Genomic DNA, 15,497 nt, shown 5'->3' with positions numbered 1-15,497 from the left:
ATGTGGTGCTGGGGAATTGAACCCAGGGCTTCATGTATAGGAGGCAAGCGATCTTGCCACTAGGCCATATCCCCAGCCCAAAGTTCAACAATTCTACAAATTCCTTTGAAAGTTTTTTCTCCTAGAAGCAATCTATTAAAAATGAACACACTATAATATTAGAAAGTTAATGATTACACTCTTGCTGTTTTAAAGCCATTTCCCCATATGTAGCTTTTATATTAAATAAAAGAAAATAGTGAAAATAAATAACATCACTACATGGGGTTTAAAATAAATTTAGAACTCTGTTAAAACAACATAAATATACACGGATAGATGTTAATATCCATCGACTTATTGAACTCTATTTCTCTTTATTATTGTTTTCTGAACATGTGCAAGGACATACACCATCACATTTGAAAATATACAGTGTTCAGATTATCCATTTGAGGAATAATTCCATTTATTTTCTTATTTCTTGAACACAATATGTTTTGCCAATATTGAAGTCAGTAATGTTTTTCCTGTTGTAACATTGGAAGTTTATAATCAGAAGCTATTCTCAAGGACGTTAATATTGGGCAAAGAGTAAAAAGCTGGAAATATTGAATAACTATTTTAATTTTAAAAGTAAACAAAGAAGTTAAATAAATATTAATAGACAATGGGAATCAAGAGGAAATGAGAAATAAAGATCCATAACTGTGCAATGCAAGGTAAGGAATAAAGATTCTAAAATGTAAGTTTACATATCTATGTAGTCTGAATTAGACATCAATGAAAAAAACACCTACTTAAAAATTAAGAAGCTAGGCATCAGTGGTTCACACCTGTAACCACAGCTACTCCGATGGCTGATATCTGAAGATCACAATTCCCAGCCCAGATGGGAAAGTCTGTGAAACTCATATCCCATCTGCATCCATAAAGCCAGATATGGAGCTGTGGATCAAGAAGGAGAGCAAAAAGCTCAGGAATATACTCAGGCCTTGAGTTCAAGCCCCAAGACTGACAAAAGAAAAAAGGAAAGAGAACAACTGAAAGAAATCTACAAAATGCACACAACAAACTAACCTCAAGCATTTCTCTTAGATTATAGTGAAAGGTGATGATTAGCATTAACATATACTAACTTTACATGAAGAAAGCATGATTATGATTCACTTATAATTATTAAGAAATTTTAAATTCTGTATGTACTAATAAAATTATTATGCTGAGTTGCTTCTATTGCCCTTAAAGTGTGAAATAGAAAGGTATTTCAGTCCTTATGGAAGTGCTAAATAAAAATTATAACATTGATGTTATGAAATGGTATTTGAGATAATATTGTTAAAATTAGACACAACAATGATTTATTGGAATAATCTCAAACATAGAAATATGAAATAAATATTCCATGAATTTCAGAAATAGTAGTAATAAAATTATATGAACTATTATTTATTTATTTACTTATTGAATACTAGTACTGGGGCTCCCTCCATCTTAATTCCTTTGTGCTGTCTCTTATATTTTTGCTCAAATCTAATTCTTTAGCTATCACATGAGATAAAGCTTCATTTCTAGCCTTTTTCTCTTAACTGAAATAAGAATCTCATGTAATTTTCTGTGAGGGGTGGCATTGAAACACAACCCTTAGTATCAGGATGTCAGGTATGAATCACTGGCCCCAGAAAATTATCTGATTCTTAATATATATGCCTGTGTTGATTGAGAAAAGCCCACATTTTTATTAAGCATGAGTATATCAGACGCTCACCTTGGAAGCAGTACAATTTCCTGAAAACATGAAATAAAAGAATAAGATTTAAAAGCTTTATAATAGAAATAATCTGAGTCTGTAAGCGGGTTGGGGGAGGGAGGAATCCGTGTGTGTGTATGTGTGTGTGTGTGTGTCTGTCTGTCTGTCTGTCTGTGTTGGGTATCTCTTTGCACATCCTGGGCTTGACTTTGGGCTTGAAAGCTGATTCTAAGCCTTCTTGCTCTAGCCTAGAGTTCTCTCAATGGAACCACCACTCCATTTCTGGCTTTTTGGTACTTTATTGGAGATAAGAGTTTCATGGACTTTCCTGCACAGGTTGGCTTTGATCCAGGATGCTCAGATCTCTGCCTACTGGGTAGATTGTAAGTGTGAGCCATTGGTGCCCAGCGAATCTGAGAACTTTTACTTGCAAAAGTCAAAATGACTTTTCAAAACTGTACAATTTCAACCTTTATATATGTCTGTCTGAATGAAGGTAAGAGGAACATTAAAATGTGGAGGCAATGGGTAAAAGGCAAATCAATGCAACAGCAAATCTTAGAGGACAATATGTTGTAAACTAACTGTACAACTCGGGGGGGGGGCGTGGAAGGAGGGAAAGTGGAAGAAATAGCAGGGAGGGGGTAACAAGTTGAACAATAAATGTACTCACTACCTAACATATGTAACTGTAATCCCTCTTTACTTTGACAATAAAAATTTTTAAAAAATCATACCTTTTTGATAAAAAGATGCATTGCATTATCTGTGAGAAACTGAGTTACTTTATCCAAATACAACAACTTTGTTGCCATGGTGAACATGTGTATACCTTATATTGAAAAGAAACAGCTTTTCTTAATAGTATTCTAACTTTTCAACAATGTAGTGACAAGTAGAGGATTGTGTGTGTGAAAGCACTCATTAATAAATTCTACATCACAGTGTGGAAAATAATGTCTTATTTTAAAATACTGTGAAAGGTATCAGATGTTATATTTTTTATGCTAACAGGTTACTCTATTACAATCTTGAAGATAATAGGAGACTCCTGGATCAGCTACAAAAGTTATCATCACAAATAGCAATCATGACATGATACAATTAGTAATGTTTTTTTTAGTAGCAACAGTAATCAGAGTATCAGCAGTTCTGAGGCCCATATTTCTCAGGTCACAGGTAGAGAACTACATGATATCTATATGCCCAATGCTTTGTCTTCCAAAACAAAAAGACAGATGTTCAGAAATCAGTTTCATAATGGGTACTAAACATGTTTGGTTTTTTGTTCTGGAGAAAGAAATTATTTTCTAGACCATGTACTAAACAAAGATCTTTGACCAAAAGAAGCTATTACCTCTGGTTGCAAGATGGGCTCAAAATATGCAAGGCCCTGGGCCTGGGGATATGGCCTAGTGGCAAGAGTGCTTGCCTCATATACATGAGGCCCTGGGTTCAATTTCCCAGCACCACATATACAAAAAATGGCCAGAAGTGGCGCTGTGGCTCAAGTGGCAGAGTGCTAGCCTTGAGCAAAAAAAAGCCAGGGACAGTGCTCAGGCCCTGAGTTTAAGCCCCAGGACTGGCCAAAAAAAAAAAAAAAAAATGCAAGGCCCTGGGAGAATTATCTTCCAAGATTCTTATTTCAAGGGACATGAGAAGAATACTGTGATAAGTTGACCTGTGAATTGTGAACTTGAACTTTCTGGAGGTCATTCCCTGAGAAGACAGCAGGGAATAACTGACAACTGTTGGATTTTTCCCATTGGGAGCTCTTCAATAGTATGCATTCACTTGGTTAAGAAAAATGCCTGAGCAAAATATGGGAAGACTGGATTAAACAAATTGCATTTAAAACATGTCAAACCTGAAATGACTCAATGGACTCTTCACTGTTGTCTTCTCACTACAAGTCATCACTGTATATTCTCAGTCTGCCATATATATATAATTGTACATCTATCATGACACTTGTGGTAGCTTCTTGTAGTTTTGAAACTCTATAGCTATATAAGGATGAAAGCCAGCTTCATTTATTAAATTGTTGCATTTCTGAGAGACCAAGAGTGTAGGGCTCAAAGAAATCATCCTACTTTCTATTTAAATCAGCTTGTGTGTATTGTCAAGTACTGGAATTAAACTAACTTTGAAAATGAATGTAATTCCCTGTTACAGTGACAAAATAGTTGTATATCCATCAATTCATAACTGTGACATATAAGTTATATACACATAAATCCTCCATATTAATCAATTTTGATGAAAATTAAAAATATATTAAAAAGTCCCTGAAGTTGTAGAATATTGTAATTTTTTTCTCCTTTTCAGTTTAGTTCTCTGTGTTCTAAACCTAACAAAAAATGTCTCCACTAAATAAAGTATAGATTATGTAACTTGTTACATTTTTATGTGAAGTAAATATCTAAGAATAGATGCCAGAGAACCTAAGATATGCTTAACAATGTATTCCATTATTCTTATCACTTTAATATTTAATTCCTGCACTTTTGGGATGTATCTACTTGACCTTGTATTTGAATAGAATTCAATAATCCAGGTTTATAAGATAATGAAATGAGGCACAAACCCATGCATGTACTCATTCTATCTACCTATGCTCATCTATCCATACATCCATACATCCATCCATTCATTCATCTATTGCTCCATTCATCACCTATCTTATTCCATTTATTCATCCATATCCACTATCATATATCTGTCCACCCATTCATCCAAACTCATCCATCCTTTCATCTATGCTTCTATCTGTTAATATATCCTCCATATTTTTCTTTATATATAACTCCATGCATTCATCCATCTCTTCACACATCTATCCTTCATCTATCCATCTACTTATCCATCTTCATTCTCCCATCCATCTATCCATGATTAACCCATTCATCTGAGTCCTGAGTGCAGATCTCTATATATGTAATCCTTTAAACCGATAATCAATTATCCCAGTTAACTTCTGAATTGGTTCAACTGTGTGTGTGTGTGTGTGTGTGTGTGTGTGTGTGTGTGTGTGTGTTGTGCAGGTGGGCATGCATGCAGGCACTCAAGCCCAGTTCTGGGGCTTGAATTCTGTGCCCTAGTTACAGTATTAATTCTGGTTTTTCCCCCTTCTTTCTTTTTCTTGAGTGTTTTTCAATACATACTATATTAAATGTTCAGTAAATTTACACCCTGTTGTTTATTTCCTAAGGATATCCTCCACTTCTGGGTTTTTCATGGTTAATTGGAGGTAAGAGTCTCATAGACATTCTTCCATGTGCTGGCTTCAAATCATTATCATCAGATCTCAGCTACCAGAGTAACTAAAATTACAGGTGTGAGCCACTGGCACCCATCTGCTTCAATTTGTTAATTGGTAGAAAAGTAAGCAGTGATGTGCTTCATTCAATTTATTAAAGAATGTTACTTGCACCAATAGCACTGTATAGAAAAATTTCCAAGACTGCAATGGTAATTCATGTGTGTGGCACATACTAGATAGGTGCACGTACACCCCTCCCCTTCCTGCCGATCTTTGACCTTATTGGCTCCTGTGGCTTATTTAATGGTGGTATCTACCTCAATAAATGGGACTTTGCACTGGAGTTAGCTCCCAGAAGTGTCTGTTTGTCCTAGGGTGAGGGAGGGCTGGTTGCGAGTGGTCCGTCGACCCTTTCCCTTCTTGGCTCGCCCAGTCGAGGCGTGCTTCCCCATCTCTCCCACAGGTCAGGAGAGCGTGGGGGGTCTAACAACCCCGACAATGACACCCAATGTGAGGCAACGAGGAAGACAAAGTGAAACTATCACCGGGCCAAGCCAAGCAGGTTCCAAGGTAAGGGTATCCCTGAAAAGATGGGGCAATCTCAAACTCAGCATGAGGATCTGGTGCTTAAAGCACTGAGATTCATGGTTATAAGCATAGGTTTAGAGATCTCAAACCCCCAAGCTGAAAAGGTCTGGGAGACTGATGCACGCCCTGCCCTGGCTGGCGGCTGCCAACCTTTTCAACCGGGCTACTTGGGACCATGCAGAACAAGTGGTGAGGAAGAAGGAAATGAACTTGGGAGAAGATCCCCCTCTTGGGGTCTACTCGACCCTATTCCCCTCAAGGCCTGTTTCTCCTCAGGCACCCCATGAGGTAAAGGGACACCTGGGGACAGCAAAGGCCCTTTTAAGACTCTTATTCCTCCCACTTCTTGGATGGAGGGGAGACAGCCCCTTGGCTGCCCAGGAGGAGAAGTGCTTATTTGCTTAACATCTGCTTTGAAGGTTTTCTGTTCTTGTTATTGATGTTTGCTAAGTTTGGAGGTTCAGTTGAATTCTGCTTGTTGTTGACTACATCCTAAATTTTCTCTAGCATTGACCTTGTGGTGGACAATAGAATGGGTTTTAGCAAGTGCCTCCCACCCATGCCCCAGGTAATGGGTGTGCCAAATTCCTGGAGGCTGGACAGGGATGTGGATACTCCAGCTCCCAGTAACCCTGCCTCCCACCCTAAAGTCTGCAACTGTGGCATTGCAATTCAATGTACCTTGCAATTCAAATGTGCCTTGCAATTCAAATGCTGGAAGGCGAAGGTGTCTTGCTCTGAGCAAAAAGTTCAAATATACGGCATGTGGTATAAGTATAATGATGTAAAATCAGTGTGTTATTGTTTATGTCTATCTATGCTAAAAGTCAAGTGTACATCTGATCCTGACAATTCTTTGGTATAGACTAAGATTTTACTTCTCCATTTTTCTCTCCTGTGCTCTCATAAACTCTATAAGATCAAAGGACCAGAGTTATTTTGGAACTAGTGCACAAATGTAGCTACTAACCTCGATTTTCCTGACCCAGGATTTGTACTTTGCTTTATAGGATGCAGGTTGACATGTGTGCTAGCTGCGTGGACTGTGGCATACCGTGGCTACAGGAAGCTGCCTCCACAGTCTACAGTCTGCTCCCAAACTGCCTGGTTTCACTACTAGTGATTCCTTACTCTCTCTCTCTCTCTCTCTCTCTCTCTCTCTCTCTCTCTCTCTCTCTCTCTCTCTCTCTCTGTCTTAGAGTTGGGCTTATAGCAGGCCTATCATGACAAAGTTACAACTGAGACTTACTACAAGGTTAAAAGCATCATAGTTGTATTTGGTGGCCACAGGGTTGCATTGGGGTAGCATTGGTGTCTTCTCCCTCCATGTCTCAGAAACTGTCATGACTGCTGCAGAGAGCAGACTTGGTTGGCCTTTGGTCTGTGTGGATTTTGTGACTAGGAAGATGGTCAAAGGCACAAGCCTTCTAAAATATGTTAGAAGTTGTTACTCTGCTTAAATCAGTAGGGTACCAGCCTACAAAAGCCATAGTACTCAGAGTAAGCAACCAGGGAATACTGGGAGATTTCAAATATCTTTAACCAGTCTGTGTAGAAATTTGCAGGCAACCCAGCAGGAGCTGTGACAATCTATCCAGGGGACTCTGAGATACGCTACTACAGCCTTGCGCAGAGCCAACCCATCTCTCCTGCCTGCCTCCATCACACATAACTAAGGAGGCCTGGTGATTTGGGATGGAAGACACAGCCACTTCTGATACGCTGAAGCTGAGACTTTTACATTGTCCTGACCCTTTGCTCTCTTGATTGTTATCATTTGTGCTTTCTAACACCTGCCGGTAAGGTTAAATGATATATGATTTGATTTGATGGCACCTATACTTTGGTGGAGCTACAAAACTGTTAGGTGAGATTAACTGGTTAAGGCCTTGGCTTCGCCTACCAACAAAAGATTTGCTTCTGCTTTTTGATTCTTTGAGGGATAAAGCCTCCACTGATATTACAATAACTCCATCACATCAAGTAATATTTCAAAAAAGTCAAATGGCCTTAAATATGGCACAATTGGCTCGCTATAGGCCCTAATTTGTCTTTGGATCCTTCCCGGCTCAGAGCTTTCCTCAGCTGCCATTACTCAGTCGGGTGAGCCTCTCCAATGGGTACATGCATCAGTAGGAGGGGCTCCCAGGGTCTACTCCCAGCTAGACCAGCTAGCTGACCTGGTAATTAAGGGAAGGGATACTTCCCTGAGACATTATGGGCAGGATCCTGATGTGCTAGTAATTCCCTACCGGCTGTCATATTTTGAGTGGGTCAAAAAAAAACCACAAAACATAATAGGGTGTCCATGCCTTAGAGGGTTTCATGGGGAAGTTGGACTGCTATTATGGCACTCAAGATGGGTAACCTCATTTTCAAGGTTACAGTGGACTCCCCCAATACTTTTCTCTACCAAATCCCTTATTAAAGCTGTAAATGTTTTTATTGATGGAGGAAAAGCGGGATCTGCCTCGATGATATACTCTACTTCCTCCCCTGCCAGTAGAGAAGAGGGCACCCATTACTTTGAGCCAGTTACAGGGTCTGCACAGTTTAAGGAGCTATATGCAGTTGACCTGGCACTAACACATGTTCAAAAACTGATGAACCTGTTTTCTGATCATTTGTATGTAGTCAATTTGTTACCAACTCTAGGGTAATCGGTCAAGCTATAATCGAGAGGCATTATAAGACCCTAAAGGACCAAATAATAAAACAAAAAGGGGGAAGCAACCCCCATGACCAGTTAAGGACAGCCATGCTTACATTAAATATTTTAAATTTTTCCAAAGACCAACCTCTGATGGCTTTTCAGAGGCATTGGTCAAATCAGACACCTTATTTAAAGGTGGACGTCTGATGGAAGAACCCCCTTACTGGATCATGGTGAGGTCCTGGCCTGCTTATTAGTGTGGGGAAGGGGCTTTAGATGCATTTTCATGATTGGGGAACCATGCTCAATTTGGGTACCTGCTAGAGACCTAAAATATTGTTCACCAGAATAACTACCCAAGAGCACCCCCTCTTGAGGTATGATTTCTTGTTTGTTTCTCTCTAGGAATGAAAAGACTGTGGTGGATTTTTTCTGAAACTTGCCTGTGTGTATCAGCAATTGTGGGCAACAATGGAGGCAGCCAGCCTCCCTTCCTTCCAGTTGCCCAGCCCTACCCCCTCGCTCAGGCATATCCACCCCTACCCTTTCTCTGCTGAATGTTACTTGCTTTGTTAGACTCTGCCTGCCTTTATCTAGAGTGGCGATGAGATGGACTGAACTCCAATTTTCTTTGGACTGGGCTAAATGGGTGGCTCCCTTACCTTCTCCCCCTTGTGGGCTCCTTGGTTACCATGATTCTTGTGTTTACATTTGGCCCTGTGTTTACATTTGGCCCTTGCGTGGTTGATAGGCTTCTCCAGTTTCTTAAGAAATGAGCCAGAGCTGTCCAGTTAATGGTGGTCCGAGAGCAATATGCTGCCTTTAGCTGATTGGGAAACCTATGAGGTTGGCTATGGACCCCACGAGGGTGTACAGGCATGAGGCAAAAATAACAGGGCCTCCACTTGAGTGTCAATTCCTCCCCCCGAGTCTTTCTACTGGGCTGGCAGGCCCTGCAGGTAGGATTGCCTGAAAAGCTAGAGCGGTAGTCAATGACGGGTAAGTTCCTCAAAGGGGGGCAACCTAAGACAGGCACACTCTCGAGTAGGGTGGCCACCTGATGATAAAACAAAAAAGGGGAAATGTGGGATGTGCCGTGGCATGTTACATCAGAAAGAGATAATTAGCTGGCCCCACCTGTTTCCTAGCCCTAGAGCCTCGTGGCTATTACACCAGAACTCAGAAAGGCGGTTCTAGCTGGTCCCGCCTCCCAGCCTTGAGACCACATGTGGCCAAGATGGCCCCTGATGGTGAACCCAGAGGCAGTCCTGTGGGCTGTGATGTAAAATAAGGCTGCCTCTTAAGATTGGTCCCTCGGCCCTCCACCCTTGATGGACAGCTCAAGCCTCCCCTCACAGTCCCTAGATAGGTGAATGTACACCCCTTTTCTTCCTGCCAATCTTTGACCTGACTGGCTCCTGTGGCTTATTTAATAGTGGGATCTACCTCAATAAATGAGACTTTGCACTGGACTTAGCTCCTGTACGTGTTTGTCCTAGGGTGAGGGAGGGCTGGGTGTGGGCAGTCCGTTGACCCTTTCCCTGTTTGGCTCACCCAGTCGGGGCATGCTTCCCCATCTCTCCCTCAGGTCAGGAGAGCACAGGGGGCTAAAGACCCCGACACATATATTTAATATTCATTTATATACAATATATAATATTGTGCAATATTAGAAGATATTTTGAGAGAGAAATGTGTGTGAGAGTGCACACACACATGGAATAGGAAGTTTATTTTGAAAGTAAAACTGAGAAAAATAAGTTAAAATGGAACCTAAAATATACATGTAATTATATATAATTACATAATTATATATAATATATTATATACATATTCTATATTAGCATTCACTGCTTTCCTTTCTGAAATAGCTGACTGAAAATAGTGGCTAATATTGCTCCCAGAAGTTTTACTGCTCTTCTCTGTAAGTAAGCCATAATAGGCCAAGATTTGGGGGTATATACAAAATAGAAATGCAACTTCTACTTTCATCTTCACTTTCTTGCCTGCAGATTTGCCACCAGTTAAAGAATTAGTATTCACCCAATCCTAAGTCATTATTGAACACTAGCTAGAAAGCACAAAATGAGCTCATTTCTAAGGGATACAAAAATGAATAGCATAGACAGGATGCCTGCTTCTTTGTAAAATACAGGTTAGCATTAGAGACAAATAATTTTACCTCTCAAACAAGCTCAAGAGATATATTATTTTAAAAGAAGAGGCAAAATTCAAGGAAGGATATGTCAAGCTCCAACATAGTGATTAGAAAGCTCAGATAAAGCTTTCTTAAGCTAGGGGAAGCAGCAAGCTATTTAAGGAGATAAAGCACTCCAATGACAAGATCAAAATTGTCTCTGAGAAGGATAAGTGCCTGTAGTACTGAAGTGACTCAAAAATGAATGAAACTTCTGATTCCAGATGTTAGTTACAATTTTTGTGCATAATTTTATACACACAGAATTTTCACCACATTTTTCCATTGTTTTTACTTCCTTTGTATATGAAATGCATGAAATCCTTCATTAACCAACACTTTCATAGAATCATGACATACAGATTTATACAGTGCTAAAACGTGTTAAATAATTTTGTAATGTCTGATCCAGAACCAGAAAACACAACAAAGAATTTGGAAAGGTTTTTGATTTCTCTAAATTGTATATAAAATAATCACAATCCCTAAAGGTGGTTTTCCACTAGAGAAAACAGGTTAAAATATCCTTTATTTTGCTGTTTACTTTGCTAAATCCTCAATGTCTCCCAGCGGTGCACTATGATTAAAGGCTTGCTCTGTACAGTGGTGCTTGTGGAATTTTTGAGAGATGGGGAAAACTAGGAATGCCTTAGATAATTAGGAGCATGTCCTTGAATGAGGTTGCATGGTGCATCTATTCTCTCAATTTTTTCTTTCATTAGAAGTAGATTGCTTAAGTATCTTATTATAATGACGAAAAACTATTACATTCTTTCTCATTATATATACTACTGATTTTTTAAAATAGTCCAACATCTGACAAAATTTCTCTAGATGGTTGTTTCAGAAATACCAGCTTAGCCTATTCTTTACCCATTTGCTTGTTCCAAAATCTTTGGAGAATGAGATGGCAAAATGACAAACAAAAACACTTCTTAGGGAGTACAGTCATACATAAATTTCCACAGCTAATCTGCAAATGCAATTCCCAGTGGGAAACAAAAAGTGTTTTAGAATAAGCAAATGCTTCCATCATAGGGTGAGGTCCCTCTGACCTGTTATCTTACATGAAATTTCACATGATTAGGGAGAGAGAAAAAAATCACTTCTAAACTTTCATCCAGTTAGTATGTATGTGCTAGGAACAGGGAATGTGGGAGTGTTCTGGAGCAAAATCAAGTATTTCCTGCTAATTAGATGTCTCCACAATGCCCCAAGGAAGGACAGCTAGCCAATTAAGTTTAATTGCTCAGTACCAGGGCCTTGGGGTCCAATCCCAACAGGAAGCTCAGCAGTAGCTGCAGGGACTTCTTTGCCCAGAGCAGGTTTCCAGCCCCAAGCTTCTCAAACTCATTTTGATGACAGTTTATCCTAATAAATTTGAGCCCAAAAAGGACATATTTGGCCTTCACAATGAGGCTGTATCACTTATGATTGATGTCCAATAAAATTTATTTCCTAAATGTCAATGCATTCCCTAATTTTTGCTATTTATTTAAGGTTTTGATCATCAAAATAAATGCACAGGAAAAATATTAGTGTTAGAATTATCATAAAGAAACCTAAAACATACAACGTAATAAATGCACAACTAATTAGAGCTACATTTTTAAAATTTTTTTATTAAAAATGACACCCTGTAACTCATATATATATATATATATATATATACATATATACATATGAATATATAATTTTATGCTAAAATTCCTTCTTGTTTGAAATTTAGACAATATTCAACATTTTTTCAAATATAGTAATCTCAAATGGCCTCAGATGAATGTATTTTATGGTTCCATAATTGAAAAGTTATGGCAAGGTATGTTATTGTATTCTTTCTCTATTTTTTCCCCACATCTTGGTAACTAAGATGTTCCAGGATATATTTTTCAACATTGATAGGAGTAAAATAGTAAGTCTGTGACTGACTCCCACTTATGTGATTTACTTTTATAAATAATTGAGATACTATACTCCTAGTTACCATGACAGCTTTCTGCAACACCTAAAAACAGATTTAATTCTGACCATCCTGTTCTAATCAGATTTGACTCTTTGCATATAAAATAAATAGGTATGAGAATATATTCTTGTGGAAAACCTGCTGCAAAGGAGTCTGCATCCAGCTTTGGGCTGGGATTTTAATAATTTCCATACTGCATTTACTAGTCACAGAAATAAGTAAATAAAATTTATATGAACTGATTGATTTAAGTTAAAGCTATTATTTCCTTGGATTTTTGGGGGGAGGAGGAAGTCTTGGGGTTTGAACTCAGGAGCTTGACACTAATCCTGAGCTTTTGTGCTCAAGGATAGTGCTGTACTACTTGAGTCACAGATCTACTGCTGTATTTGGGGGGGGTAATTGGTGACAAATTTGTGGTAAATGTGTCACAAACTTTCTGCCCAGGTGAGCTTAAAACCACCATCCTCACCTCAGATCTCAGGTCTTTTCCTCTTTGAAATGGGCATTATTTCTTTCTTGACTTTGCTCTATTATTCTTTGCTTTAGGACAGAAATGATAGACAAATTGGTAAGGTGGATTTAAATAACTACCACCTTTCATAAACATAAATAATGGTTATTTGGTTTCATTTTAATTTTACATAAATGATCAAATGAATTTCTATTTTTTAGAATTCACATGATTTTGTAGATAACACTATATTACATAGAAATAAGGTATTTTTCCTTTGTATTATTTTAGTATAGAGGTTATGTATAGAGGGGTTATAGTTGCATAAAGTAGGGGAATGAGTACATTTCATGTTGAGCAGTTTACCCCCTCCCTCATTTTTTCCTGCTTCCCCCTTCCTTCCCCCTAAGTCATAAAGTTCATTTCCAGCATATTATTTTGTAAGTATCGCTATTGCATTGATTCACCCTTTGTCCTTTGTCTCACCATTTCTGTGATTCCCTTTCCCATCCCCAAACCAGACAAACACATACAAGACAAAGGATATCCAAATCAAAATAGTGACAAAAATAAACCAAAGGAAAAAATAAAAGAAAAATTAATAACTGAAACAGTGCACTAAAAAGAAAGTAAAGCCCTTTTATTTCCATATTTTGGAGTTCTTTTCAATTAACATCATTTTATGATAAATTTAAAGTAACAATGTTAATTTAATGTAATAGAATTTTCATTTCCAACAACTTCATTGAATCTCAGGATGTGAATGCACTTGTGGCAGCTATAGTATTGAAACATATTATGCTTGTGCCTTCAGTAAAGAAGTCATTTTCCCTGAGTTTTGTATAGATCAGTATTTATATGAAAAGTCTCCTGTATCAGATTGGCTCAGTAAAAAGAAGGAGGAACAGGAGGAGGAGGAGCCAGAGGAGGAGGAGCAGGAGGAGGAGGAGAGGATGGAAGGAAGGAAGGAAGGAAGGAAGGAAGGAAGGAAGGAAGGAAGGAAGGAAGGAAGGAAAGAGAAGGAGAAGAGGAGGAGGAGGAGCAGGAGCAGGAGGAGGAGGAGGAGGAGGAGGAGGAGGAGGAGGAGGAGGAGGAGAAGGAAGAAGAAGAAGAAGAGGAGGAAGAAGAAGAGAAAGAAGAAGAAGAAAAAGAAAGAAAGAAAGAAAGAAGAAGAAGAAGAAGAAGAAGAAGAAGAAGAAGAAGAAGAAGAAGAAGAAGAAGAAGAAGAAGAAGAAGACAGGTCATGGGGGCAGGGAGCATTTAGCATGAAATATTAATTACAGAAAGAGACTGAAGTAACAAAATATTGATAGAAAGAAGTAGAGAGAAATTTAAAAGTACTGAGCTAGCAATTTTAATCATTTCCTATATGTTTGGGACAGAGAGTAGCTAAAGAATAAATCTCATTAACTGACACATAAAACCTGCATCTGTGGTGGATTTTGTGACAAAGAAATCATTGTAGTCATCATTTGAATCCCAAATGGAACTATTGAAGTTCACCAAGAGACCTTTCATAATGAATTCACCCAAGAAAATAGCAATGTAAGTTGTATTGATGTTGATAGCCTCCTGAAAAATTGTTCTTTTTATTGACCAAGTCTCAATATCAAAGGCATGAAGAAAAGAATATTATTTTCACATATAGGACAAAATGGTTTTACTTAGATAATATATTTATTTAGAGTGTCTCTGTATTAAGACAAGAGTTTGTCAACCTTACCATATAGAGCTAATTCAGTCCTATTTCTACAAAAGTAGGTATAAAGTGAGATGGTGGAATAGGAAATCCATAGGTTTTTAACCCCACAGAAAGCTCTTAGTGATAATATACTGCCAACATGTCCTATAGCCACTAAACATCAACTAATTATGACTATTACTCTTGCAAAAGGTGTTTCTTTTTGTTGCTGTTGTTTTAGCTAGTCCTGGGGCTTGACCTCTAGGTTCAAATCTAATACTTGAACTTTTGTTCAAGGCTAGTACCCTACCACTAGAGCCACAGTGCCACTCTGGCTTTTTTTGGTAATTTACTAGAGATAAGGGTCTCATAGACTTTCCTGCCCAGGCTAGTTTCAAACTGTGATCCTCAGATCTCAGCCTACTGAGTAGCTGAGATTGCAGGTGTGAGCCCCAAGTACCAAGCAGAAATGGCATTTATAGAAATATATTTTGTAACATGAATTTTTAAGAATGTAACCATATACTATATGTTACATAAAGGAATAGTACAGATACACATGCTTATTATATGTATAGTAATATATTAACAGAACTTTTTTATTTTCTCATTTGTCAGTGAGAATGAAATATTATTGGTTCATAATTTTTATCCTATTTCCATTCTTGAAATGCTTTTTCACAAAAATGATAATAGAAAAGATTGACTTAATCTAACAGATGAATATTTATAATTTGTATCACAAACTTAGAAATTGAACTTTATTTCAGTTGATTTGAGTTGATTTCAGGGCTGCACTCTACCCTTCTTAGTAAATGAGATTGTTCGTGGAATGTGTACTGCATTACCCTCCTCAAATTTAAACTATGAAAAAAATCTAGGTCCAATATTTCAAATAGGAGATGACCATTTTACTATGTAGAGCTAATTCAAGCTTAAATACAAAAGTAGATGTAAGGCAGTGATCATA

Source organism: Perognathus longimembris, chromosome 11 (assembly GCF_023159225.1).
Source record: "Perognathus longimembris pacificus isolate PPM17 chromosome 11, ASM2315922v1, whole genome shotgun sequence".
NCBI lineage: Eukaryota > Metazoa > Chordata > Mammalia > Rodentia > Heteromyidae > Perognathus > Perognathus longimembris.
Note: the sequence above shows the minus strand (reverse complement) of the source record.